This window comes from Serinus canaria, chromosome 2, assembly GCF_022539315.1.
Source record: "Serinus canaria isolate serCan28SL12 chromosome 2, serCan2020, whole genome shotgun sequence".
NCBI classification, from domain to species: Eukaryota; Metazoa; Chordata; class Aves; order Passeriformes; family Fringillidae; genus Serinus; species Serinus canaria.
Window position 1 is genome coordinate 102,825,961 of NC_066315.1, and position 13,610 is coordinate 102,839,570.

At 40.9% G+C, this 13,610-nt stretch overlaps 1 protein-coding gene across 2 annotated transcripts in view; it reads left to right on the top strand.

Moving 5' to 3' along the window:
* The window catches only part of DLGAP1 (DLG associated protein 1), a 134,037-nt gene that overhangs the window by 25,460 nt on the left and 94,967 nt on the right, over nucleotides 1-13,610 (top strand). The gene's annotated exons all lie outside the window — the stretch shown is intronic.

Genomic DNA, 13,610 nt, shown 5'->3' on the forward strand with positions numbered 1-13,610 from the left:
GTCATTTGCTGTTGGGTAGGATGACATTTCTGGCAGAGGTAACTCTCTGTCTATTGCTTCCTGTTCTCCACCACTTCCCTGCCCCCTACAAAAAGATCATTTGACTTAGGGCACAAATTAATTGTTGTTTACATGTGATGAACAAGTTTGAATTGAGAGGGAGTGGATGATGCCTTATTCATAAATAAGATGTTAGACTGACAGTGGCTGGAATGAATGTCAGCACTATGTCACTATTTCTGTTGTCCCTTTTCTTTTCTCTCTCTTTTTTTTTTTTTTTTTTTGGGGGATTCCTTAATATTCTTATATTCTTACTTAGCTGTGTCCTTTCTCCATTAAAAGAGACAAGATTTGCATGAAGACTAGCACAATAGCAGTCACTGTCCCTTCACTCAGTGAATGAATGTCCTATCAACTATTTCTATATTTCCACCTCCCTGCTGCCTATTTTATTTCCTTTTATTATGAGTTTCACACTTTGAAAATAATCAGGACATAGCAGCTTCTTCTGCTTTCATTTATTATAACCCTGATCCTTACACATCCTCCTGCTAGAATTTCATCAGTGGTCATTTAATTATTTTATTTCTTTTTCATTAGTGCAGTTACTAACATCATTCTTATCAGTCTTTAACAGCTCTTGTCCTGTCCTTTCTAGTCCTGACTAGAGCCAGTCTGTTGCATGCACTCCTGGATCCCTCTCTTTACATCCTTTCTCACTGGGGAGGTGTGCAGCTTGTGCTGAAAACACCTCTGTCTTCCTTTGGCTTTGGTGCTCCATTGCTGCCACCATACACGTGGTGGGTAACTGCACTCAGTCATGCTTCAAGCTATCTTTGGAGTGATTTCCTCAGCAGCTGGGTGTGCTCCCTGCTCCATTTCTCCAGGCAGAAGTGGCTGCAGTGGCTCAGGATCACAGCAGCTGAGGTGCCCTTGTCACTGGCCAGCAGTCAGGTGGTGCTTGCACACTGATCCCTGTGCAAACACACGTGAGCACCAAGGAGCCTTTATCCCATCATCTCTAATTGTTCCTTCTCCAGAGAAGCTAATCAGATTCTTTATATCTCTGTGATGACTGCAGTATCCGTCTGAGTGCTTTGCCTCTGGCAGAATATGGACAAGCCCTCATTTTCCACTGAAATTGCCTGTTATGGCTATATTTCTTCCCCTGTTCTCAGAATCAGTATGTCCATATAATGGCAGTTTGTTATTTAATGTAACTAGTTTCCCTGAGGGCAACAGCCCAAAGAATAATAAAATAATCCATTTGAAGTTCATACAAAGAATGAATCACCTGAAGAGCTGTCTCTTTAAAAACAGGGCTGTAGTTTGATGCTGATTTTGTAGAGATTCTTCTTCTTTTGAATATGTTCCCAGATTATGTATTTTATTTTATGTAACTCCTTTAAACCAGGTACAAAATAGAGAACAGTAAATAATAGATAGAGGAGGGTTCTTTATTTTTATGGAGTATGTTTAAAGAAGAGGATGAAGTAAAATTGATATGTAAAGTAAAACTTAGAACTCTGAATTAAATTTTTTGAGATTTATTTGCGAGCGTCTTTTGCAACATTTTCAACTATCAATTTTTTTAAAAATCTAAACCTTTGTCATAATATTTATATTTCTAGAGATAAAAATTAAAATTAATCTTGTTTAGCAGCCAGACAGAGATAAAAGTTTACTTCTGGTTTGAATCCTACAGTTTCTATTGTGCTATCCTATATTTCAGTTACTCCCTCAATGCCTCTATGATGGGCAGCATTGCAGCCAGGCAGTATGGGAAGGTTAGATGTGATCCAGGTTAGATCTGAGATGAATGTAAATCTTTTACCCTTCTCTTGGGGCTACCCACTGCCCCCAGTAAAGGCCTGAGGTATCCATTGGGATGGCTTCGTGCTCTGTGGGGAGGTAAGCACCATTCATGAAATAAACACTAGTTTTTCTCCCCAGGGCATGAGACTTTATAGGAATAAGACACATAAAAATGTTTGTTGACTGTTTCTCTGATAGCCCAAGGGAATTCTATGCAATTGGGATATGGGTCCTCAGTGCTGGATTCTGCAGTGGGCTGTTTACAAGTCTCAAGTGTAGCATTTAAAATCTGATCTATGGAGGATTTTTTCTCCCCTGGACAAAGTTGATAAGAGGCTTTAAATGTCTGCCTCCTACCCAGTACAATGGGATGATAACTTCTGCCATGAATTAATCAACCTGCTTGTTAAAAAAACATTATCTTGCCACTCTTCTTCCAAGTCCTTTTGAATTCAGACAAATTGAACTGCTTTCTCTTCCATAAAAATGATACACTAAGGTTAATTACAGTTCAGGAGCACTCTAAGGTATGATTTTGCTGCGTGGTGTTTCTCAGGTCAAAAAAGAGCCAGAGGGGTGCACCTGGAACGAGAGCCTGGCTTGAATTGTTCCCCTAGAAAAGGGGCGGATCAGTTGAGCAATTAAAATGAAGGACTGGAATTGCAAGGCTCTCAGGTGTCGTGCCCCTCTCTGTGCCAGAAGGGAGCAGAGAGGTGGGAGTGTGGCCCCCACACCGGCGTGCTGTGCCTCCATGGCAGGAGGCTGTGCCCTCGGGAGCAGGGGCCAAGGACATCCCACTGCTGCTGTTCCCTGCCTGGCCCCTTCCCAGGCACTGCTGTCTGTGTGCCTCCAGTTCTGGGCAAAAAGGGGTGGTGGCACTCACCTCCTGTATGTCAGGTTGATTCAAAAGAGTGAGTGCAACAATTAGAGAACCTTCTAATGAGGCTGTAGAGATGGTATGCAGTCATGTTAGTCATTGTCCCCTTGCTCTTGGCTCCTGTTGTGTGCTCCTGTAGAGAGGCTTGTGGCAGCATTTCCTAGTGCTCACTGAGATGGCTGGGAAGAGCCCCACCATACTGTGTGAGCAGTGAGGCACAGCATGGGGAGAAGTTAAATCATCCTCATGCTTCCCTGCCAGAGGAAGAGCTGCAGAGGCTGGCAGGACCCCACCAAGGAGTAAAAGGGTCAGTTCTTGTAGTTCCTCCTCAGCTGTTCTTCCCTTCTCTCCTTCCACCTGCTGCACATCTCATGGAATTATTCCCTTAGTTTAGCTGCTGTAAACTTATTTTTTCAGGCTAGCATCCTCCATCTCCCTGCCTGCTGGGTAATCCATGGTGCCTCTGTGTACACACCCTTTGCCACGTGAAAGCCCAGAGGGGAGCAAGCTACTCCCAGCAGTGACACTAAGTAATGCTGCATTTTGCTGTGTCTGTTGAAATTCATAGGTCTGATCTTTTCCTGACTTGACAGACCTCCCATCTCTTTCCACCATGCAGCCCACAGCCACTGCTAACATATGTCCTAGAGGTGGCTCAGATGCTCTCACAGGGGCATGCTGCCCCTTCAGCTGCCTGTACATCTCCTCTTGCCTCCATGACCTGCCCACACACATTAACACACAGCTTCCCACTCACTTCTCTATAAATTTTCTTTGTATTTCTTACACTTCACACTATAGCAGAAGGGAATCTTAAAATGCCTTTTTTCTTTTTCTTTTTTTTTTTTCCATAGGGAAGGCCTTTAGAGCTAGGAAAAGATATTTTAGTACTTTTCAGAGCCTGAGCTGCCATGGTGTGTGCTGCAAGAAAAGCAAGCACACCACACACTGAAAATCACAGTCTGGTTAAGTGGAGAGGGTTCCTACTGTTTGCTCTGTGCACAACTATTCCTGGAAAACCTGTGAATTTTCTGAGGAAAAACCATTTGGAAGGCTGTGGGAAAGATTTGTCTCTGACATATTGTCTCCTGATTTCCCTTCTTTGAAGAGGGTAGACAGCAGCACCAATGGTTCTACACTGATGACAGCCTAATTATCAGCCTAACAAGAGCCAGCCACAGCAAAACCCACAAGGGCTAGGGGAGGAGCAGTTTTCTAGTTACATCCCAAACTCTTAGTGTACTCAAAACTAGATTATCCATGAGCTTTCCTCACTCTTTTTATGAAAAAGTTTTTTCTGCTTAGTTTAAGCTTGGCTTTTTCCTGTTTGGAAAGACAGAACTGGGCCTGCTAACTTAGCAGAATTTGCCTAAATTGAGGAAAAAATGTGACTCAGACTTTTCCATTGACAGACCTCTAGCAAAACTCTTAAGATTTGACCTGCTAAACATCTAGCAATTACCTATCTCATTAACTACTTTCTTTCTTCAGATAAAAGCAACTTTTTAAATTTTACTTAGCATTTTCCTGTTACTGAATATCTTCTTATCAGTGAATAGTGAATAGCTCTACACACAAACCCCTGCTTCACATATCCAAATTGCTTCCTTCCTGCTATAAATGGATGTTTAGCATAGTAATCTGGAGTGAAAGGCACAAGATTAGCAATGCAGCCACTGAGAGTGTGTTATTGTGTTGGGCTTTTCTTTGGTTTCTACTTTCAAATAGCTTTATTCCTAAAGAATATGGAAGTTACATTTTTAGCAAGTTGCTGGTTTCTGTACAGAAGGAAAATACCTTTTTCAACCCCAGTACTGACCTGCCCTTTCTAGTCACTAAGAAAAATACTTTGAATCACAAAAGGCACATAAAAAACCTTTCAATCCTATGATTTTTGTTAATGATATGCTGAATGCTGTGAAATTAAGTTGCCCTATGAATCCTAATCAATTGAAAATCAGGTCCGCAATTCATCTGAGCTATGAAAATCAGACTATACTCCTGAGGAGACATAAAGATTCTTTTTTTTTTTTTTTTTTTTTTTTTGTATGTTTTCTGTTTCTTGAGCCCTTGAACTTTGTGGTTTTTGTGCTTTCTTCACCAACTGTGAAAGCTCGATATTTTTTCCCTTTAACTGGAAAGGTTTTGCAAGCCTCATGAGATGAGCTTTAAGAAAAACATAGCGAATTGCAGAAGCATAATAAATAGCAGTCATTGGCAGCACTAGATCATTCCTCCCTCTAGTGGCTGGCTGGCTCCAGTGACAGTAAGTGGAGCTCTTCGTTAACATCTTGAGGAATTATTCCCTTAGTTTAGCTACTGTGAACTTTTTTTTTCAGGCTAGCATCCTCCGGCTCCCTGCCTGCGGGGTGATCCATGATGCCTCTGTGTACACATCCGTGACTGTGTTATTTGACCAGACTTTCAGTTTTTCAAGGTCACCTCTACAGTGTTCTCAAGCTTTTCCAATCCCTTCTGTACATTTTATTATATGATTCTCAGTAGCAGTCAGGTAAAAGAGGTTGACCCAGTTCTATTGCATTTCTATGGTCCAACACGGTGATTTATCACAGCTGATCTCTGATGTATGCTAAATTGAAGATGTGATGAATTTGAGGCAGCTTAGCTTGGTGCAACACTGGATTTAGACAGTGAGCAGGAGACCAGTGCTTCTTCCATCTCCTTGGATGTGTCAGTGCATGCCCATAAACAGCAGGCAGCTCAGGTGGGCTCATGTCATTAACAACTGACCCATCCCTTCCTGGGTAATTCCAGAAAATGTAAAGCTGCTGCAGAGTTGAAATACTCAACTTGATTTTGTTTAGCTTCAACCCCCAAATATATATTTAGTTGGAGGGACAGAATTCAATTGATTGACAAATTGGCCCTTACCTGACACATCACAAGAGAAATCGGAGTGCCAGGACACTGAGAAGCCTCTTCAAAGGTGCCATCCCACCTGCACACAAAGACATTCATCAAAAGTATGATTTTGAACATCATACTTTGATGAAGTTCAAACATCATCACACAGGTCTCTGCCATGGTGATCCTGAAAAAAAGAAATGGATTAATGTTATCATAATGTTTTCATAATCAAGGTGACAGAGCAGTAAAAATACCTGCTGCGTATACAACAGCCATTTAAGGAAGAGGTCATCTGAGGAAGAGGGTACTTACTCATGTAACTAAATTAAATTATGTAAGTTCAGGGCAAAATTCTGTGTCTCCTCATAAGAGTTGTGAGGCTTTAGGAAGTAATACAGGTTTCCTTACAATTTATTTAAAATCGACGTTTTAGGCATTAAACTTTTCAATAGGTTACTGAAGTTTTCTTAGGCAGGAGAGCTTTTCAAGCAGTTGTGTCGCACCTCAGCAAAGCCATTGACTTGAAATGATATCATATCCATACCACCATCCACAGTCAGTAATGGTTTTAATCAGAAAATATACTTCTTCTCAAGTATCTTTTGACCATCATTCCAAACATTCTTTAGTCTTGATTAACCAGGTATTCTGCTTGATATACAATATCAGTCTCTGGGGCTGAAGATTACTATTTTAGTTGTTCTGTGACCTTAGCTTCCAGTAATACAATAAAAATTTGGTGCTGCTATCCATTTCCATCAAAGAAGCTCAGTTTTGTTTGCTGACTTCAGTTCATCATCACAAAGCCAGCTACAGCCACAGAGCTGCTGTAGGGAAGTATTAACACATGTAATATATTTTCTGAGACTGAAGGGTTTATATGACTTCTCCTCCAGGTCACACAGCAAATTTCAGTCCACACTGAAATCTGAACCCGTGAACAACCATCAATTACCAGTAGTTTTAAATGTCAGCAGATGATATTTATCCAGGAAAATTTAGAGGGGTTTTGGGGGGGGCTTTTTTTTGTTATGTTGGGGGTTTTTTCTGTCATGATATTTTAATCAAAAGCAGAGATATCCAAGTGTTTTCATCTTCTGAGCAGAACCAAAGGCCATCTGCAGCTTCACCATGTAAATTATGTTCTATGTTATATTACGAAAAGAAGAGGGGTTGTTCTCTAAACCCTTTCACCAAGTGTTTGTTTGTTTTATGGTTTAGATGGGATAGAGAGAACACTAGAAATCAGTAAGAAACTAGCTTTATGCCCTTCAGTGCAAGCACAGACATTTGCTCTTTTTTAATCTTTTTTTTCTTTATTTTTTTATTGGAAAAGAGTACCAAAGTGTACCAATTCAGTAAACCACATATTTTCATTCCAAGTATGGAAATCAAATTCAAAAAAATATTTGGAAATACTTGAGAATGCCTACTGTTACAGGTCAAGAAGCTACCTGCATTCCTCAGGAGTTAAGGCTTTCTTCCTTTAAAATGAGCAGCACAACCCTTCTGGAGTTCCACAGCCCTGAAGGGGATCCACTCTTTGGAAGTACTTTTTACATTCTCATTGCCTCCATCTGAATCATTGTACTTGACACTGACAGTGTGATGAATGACATGACAACTGGTTGTCTGTTCCTTTACTAACAGACCCAAATAAAGGTTTCAGAGTATTTCTGGCTCAGGGGATTAAAGAATACCTATTTTAAAGAATTGCAAGAAAAAGATCCCCTTCAGTGCCAAGCAGGATTTTGTATTATTATGAAGATTTCTTAAGACATTTTTTTCTTTGGTTCTCTCATGCTCAAAAATAAAATTAGTGCTACTTTATCAGGATTTATTCTGTACAAGTTTTTCCCAAACAACAGCCTACAACACAGAAAGTATATCCTGGGGTTTTTTTATAAGGAGGCAAAAAAGTCTGAAAATGTGTGTTAAGCATTATTTCACATTTTTTCAACAAACTTCTGTTCATCAGAAGATTTTCAAAATGGATATCAGACTTCAGACTTTGACCTTGAGATATTTAGTCCTTTGGCCCTGTTTATAAGAGCACTGGCCACACAACTTGCCCAGACCACTATATTTATATATACACCTGAAATAACAGGTTATCACCTTATGTTGTACCTCAGAAAAGCAAACAGGTCCTTCTGTAGTTACTACAGAACAAAACTGGAAAGACTTTGGAATGGAAAGAGAGAATATTAAAATATATGTGGATAACTGGGGGATTGGAATTAGCAGGGCTTGTTTTGAGGAATTTCTTTTGATGTAAAAGCATCTGAAGGGAAAGTGATTGCTTCTTCTTTTCCTCTGAGGAATAGCTCTCGTAAAGTTACGTGGAGAGAAATTCTCCCTGCTCCTGGGGTATTGCTTTTGCTTTGTAAGATCAGTGAGAAAAGGGAAAATCCCCCAGAGCAGCAGACTGCTGCCCAGATTATCAGTAAAGAATTTTCCAGAAACCCTACTGCATTCCATCATTTTCTTGTATTACTTGCAATCCAGACATTACTTTAAATTAAAACATAGGTTAAAAGTTACCATTTATAGCTTCTTTGGTACAACAGGAGAAATTGCAGGCTTTTATCTTAGTCAGTTTCCCCAAAAATCTTTGCTTTTTTTATCAGGAAGAGACAGCTGCAAGTCATATCGGAGCTCCAACCTGTACTTACCCAGACACACCTCGAGAAAATGGTAGAGTTATCTAGGAGCTCATTACTCTGTCTTATCATACCCCCACCCCCAACCCCTGTGCCTCAGGAGTAGCTGGACCCTATTTCAAGTCACCATCTTCCAGGTGTCTGCAGGGAAACAAAATGTACCAAGCAAGAAGCACTTGCTTATAAAAGAAGAAAAGGCAGGCTTCTCTTCAGGCATTTTGAACTGCTTGGTGTTCTTCAAACACAAAACAGCTAAAATGGAGAATACTGAAGTAGCCACTTAGTAAGAGGGCAAATGTGATTATTCAAAATTACCCCATCAAGAGGGAACAGGAGAGAAAATCCATGGTCACCACCAGCACATATTATACTCACAGCATTTGGTGGGTAGCGTGCTTTGCCTTGTGTTGAATCTTGCTGCCTCAGATTTTCATTTGGGCATAGGGCTGTTACTCAGAGAAGTAAGAAGGTGAGCTCACCCCCTTAGCTTTGTTGGATTTAGGATTATTCCCTTCTCCCTGGCAGTTCCTAGCCTACCCCCCTCATTGCTTTAAAATGTGCTTGCTTTTCAGTTTCTCCAGTAGTTTGGCTTGTGTTGCACATCTGTACAGATGGTATTGAATCTGCTGCTTTTGCTCTTTTTTGTTTCTCTTTACTAGGTAGCCAAAAGTTTTGAAACGGCATAATACTGAATAGGAAGTGAAAAATTGCTGCATATGTAAAACACATTTTTTTGGAAAATGCAGGTGGCTGTTTATGTATGTGAAGGTTTTGGAGTAATGTTGTTGACTTGCAAAACTAAGATATTTCCCTACTCTCACTGGGAGCTGTTTATGCAGATCTAATCTGGATGTTTGAGAATGTCTTTCTGAAGGAGGTGACTCAAATGCAGATACATGACAGGGCTTGCAGGCACATGGCCATGCAGTGTGTGGGTGATCACTGCCTGGTTTCAAGTCCAGGAGGACCTGTGGAGCTTAAGACACTGAAAGCTCAAAATGCATTGCAAGTCTTCACCAAAAAAATTGCTCTTTAAATAAATGCTGCAGTGACATTGACCAGAGCAAATGCTTTCTTAGTATTTACCTAGAAAAAATTATTTGTAGATAAATACTGCTCAATTTTGTAACTTGGAGTAGCACGGGAGGGCCTTTCAGTTACGGGAAGTCTGCCCAGCAGATGCCTTTTAGTGAGCTGGAGCTCCATCCTCCCACTCCCAGGAGCAAGCCAGAGCTCCTGCATAAATCCTGGTGCTAAGCAGGCAGAGCTGGTTGTGCTGCCAGCTCAGCACAAGCCAGGTGACATTCCTGAAAAGTAGCTGCTTTCCTCTTGTGGCTTGGCAGAGAGCTGTAACTCTTTGGTGTTCCCACTGGCAGAATTAATCAAACTCTTAACATATGAATGGGGGAGACCTGAAAATTTAGCTAAGCAGGTGAGGTCTGAGCTTGTGGAGACTGTGATTTTACAAGGACTGCAACAGGGAATATCTTCTTTATATTCTGTAGGCCTTCCAGTATCTAAAGGGAGGCTACAAGAGAGATGGAGAAGGACTTTTTACCAGGGCATGTAGTGATAGGACAAGGGGGAATGCTCGAATTCCTAAAATAAGAATTAATCTGAGCAGACTGCAGATGACTTTTAAGTTTCACTAGTGAGGAGAGGTGGCACTGAAGTAGCCAAGAATGGAAAGTGACATGGAATCAGATACATAACCCTGGCCTTGATGAGGAGAACTGAAGGAGTGGCTTCTGCAGGAAGGAGGGTATAACTTTTGTGCTGGCAAAGAGTGCATCAAAGCAGTGGTGGAAGGCTTCATTCTCACCCCAGCAAGGTCCAAAGGGCTCCAGGCAAGGCTGTGAGTATGGCTGACCTGCTCAGACCCTCAGGCAGTCTGCATTCTCGTCCATTTTACCTGATGCTAGTCAAGATCTTTTCCCAGCTTGGGTAAATATATGTCTCTGTGCTGAGCAGCACTGGTTCCTGGGATAACTGGTGCCCATTCAAAAGAGAGTTGGGCTGAAAAAGGCAAGAGCTTTGTCATGCATTTGGTCTAGGCTCAGACCTAGATCAAACTGTCCCCAGCAAGGACCTCCAAAATCCCCTTTGAGCATGTACCCAGTAAGATTGGCAGCAGGGGGACATTAAGGCTTACAGCTTTCCTCAAAGGGTCTTCTGAGAGGAGAACTGTTCTTAAGCTGTCTGCCCTTGACAATGTTACATCTTCCCCTGCTTCTGGTGACAAGATAGGGTGGATTTGTCTTCTAGTGTAAACAAAAAATGGTTTTGCGCAGAAACAGCTTACCCTGGCATCACTGGATTGAGCTGGTTCATCTGGGTGGAACTATTTCTACTTTTCAGAATCTCTTTTTGCTCTCTGGGATGGAAGAGTGCTCACAACTGTTCCCACGCACACACACGCACATGGCAATCAGAACCAGCATGGAGACCAGATTTCTGATTAAAGAGAATTGTATAATGTCTGTCTTCATCATCTTCCATCTGCTTTTCTTGCCAGCTCAATTGCATATGTGCCACTTTCGTGCTGTGCTCTATTCTTTCACTGTGTCTAGAAAGCAAGGAGAAAATGCAGTATGTCAAAGACAAGGGAAATCTTCCTTAAATACATTAGCCTGTGGTATTTTTTGATTGTACAAAGTACCTGAGAGGAACTTTGAGATAAAATGGAAGATTTGTTTTAATGTATACATGATTTTTTTTTCAATAGTCATCTTTGTTTGCTAATATTTTAATAACTAACGATTGCTCATGAAATAAATTCATACAACTTCAATACCTCCACATCCCAAAAAGAGAAAAAGGGCCCCAAAGCTTCTGTGTCCTTTGAGAGGAAAGCAGGATTTTAACAAAATCACAAATGGTCCCATGATTGATTCTGAAGCTGGCAGTAGTCAGATGTGGAGGGTTTTAAAAAGGACTGGGCTTTTTAGAAACATTTTCTACCATAAAACATTGATCCAGTTCCTGCTGCCCTCAAACAAACAAACAGACAGGACATCATGTGCTCACTCAAAAACTGCACAACAGCTGGAGATAGAGATGCATAACACCAAACTGTGGGGGCTTTTGGATTGGTCTTTTTTTTTTCCTTTTTAAGTGCTTTCTTCTATTTCCCAAGAGAATCTGAAAAATCAGACAGAGGCAAATACACCATACTGTAATTTCTGCCTCTTCTCAGCATGGGAAAAACCCTGTGTCACACAAAATTGTCCATGCAGCTTTGTGGTATGTGTTGGCTGGTGCAAGCAGCAAGGACAATTTCTGGTCTGGTAGTAGAAGCAAAAGGAAGAAATGCCATTTTTGTGTTTATGGCATTGTTTTGCTCTTCAGCAGATAAGCTTTTTCTGGATATCTCCAAGTTTTAGAATTTTCTTTCTCACACTTGACCCTTTAGTAGGGTCTGGATTTAAAGAGAGGTTTTATTGTGATTTTTTTGTAGTTTCAAGGCAAGAACTCCCCATGAAGAAGTTCACTTCTTTATAAACAAGAAAGCAAAAGGAGATCTTCAAATCCAGAAAAATCTGTAGTGGGGAGGGCAAATACTAAAAACTGTTTATGTGCTGCCCTTGTCTCCATCAGTGACATGACAGCCCCCTGTTCACTGCACCAAAAAGTAGCAGAACATAGATACCAACACAGAAAAATTACCCCAGCCTGGCTGACCCATGTCATGACCAGGATCAGACAGATGCACCTCAGTAAATTGTTCTCTGCATCTTCCTCTCTGGTGTCCTTCAGTGTTCACCTTGGGTCAGGCTGCACTGGATTATTCTACCTTCTAGCAACACTAAAATGCAAATAAAATTAAGCAGGGAAATGTATGTTGGACGTGCCCACCGGCCACGCCAGAGGTGGAGCATTCAGCCGAGGATAATATATCCCCATGGAACAAAGCTGTCAGTTGTATGCAGCAAAATTGAGAGCTGGGATACTTAACAGTAATGGTGGCTTTGAGATTTATTTTTTTCTTGGTTTCATGTTGCATGTGGTGTATTTTTTGACATCTTGTTCTTTGTTTGAAGGCAAATTTTAGCATTGCTGGCTTACAGAAGCATTTGGGACATGTTTCTGGACTTTGACTTTACTCTGCTTTGTCATTTTCTGTTGGCAGAACATGATACCCATCTGGCACAACACTGTGCTATGATTCTGACTGCTGAACTTGCAGAAGACAATACAGTCTCAGGACTACATTTTATTATATTGTGTCTGGCCTAAAGGGAAAAAATAGCAGTAACAAGGCTTGGTTTTCCCTTTCTTCATTCAGAAATGAAATGTGATAACTGAAAGTGCTTTTTATAACGAGCACGTATGTGACAGAGTGCATTGTGCATTCCTAAATTAAAAGGAAATATGTGAAACTAAAATTGCCTGCTTATGTAAATCCCTGTTGTCTATCTTCTCTCTGTCATTTGAAAGACATTTTCAAGGCATAGGAACTCTTCCAATAATATATTCAAAGTTATTTCACTGTTAATTGCTAACACTGCATTTTGAGCCCTTTGATACAGAATCACAGAATCGTAGAGTGTTAAGGGCTTGGAATGGACCTTTAAGATCATCTAGCCCCCTCCCCCACTGCCATGGGCAGGAACACCTCCCTCTAGACTAGGTTGTTCAAGGCCTTATCCAAATTGGTTTTGAAGACTGCCAGGGTTGAGGCATTCACAACCTCCCTGGGCAACCTGTTCCAATGTTTAACCATCCTCGCAGTAAATAATTTCCTCCTAATATCTAACCGAATTTTTCCTTTGTTCAGTTTGTAGCTTTTACTCCTTGTCCTTTCACTACAATTCCTGAAGAAGGGTCCCTCTCCAGCTTCTCCCTCTCCCTCTCTCAGAGCAAAGCAACTGAGTCTAGCTGGTCTCACAAATGCCTATACCAACCAACTCCTTACTCTGTAAATAATCAATGAGGGACCAGAATGTGTTTTCATCTGAATTATGTCATGTAAATCATGTTAATATAGTGTAAATATAAACACATCTCTAACAGTGAGTTAAAAGTATTTCTTACCATGCATGTTGCAACAGTGGTAAGGTGATTAGATGTGCGTGTTTTAAATACTTTTCTCTATTTGAATAAAAACCGGAGACTAGGCTTCAGTGTGTTCAAAATGTACAGAGCAGAAATCTCAGTGCAGTATGCAAAGATTTCCTTTATACATCTACATGATCTTCTGGTTCAGATGCTTCACTAGAACATGTTTTCTGATTAAATGAGCATTCTCCTGCCTCTCAGAGCTTCTCATTTAATTTCTGTGGCATTTTGTCCTCATCGGCAGGGTACCTTGGTCTTCTCTGATGCACAGTGTAGATCAGAGGCACTTGCCTTCCTCTACCCAGGGGAGTATTTATTTATCTGCTGGG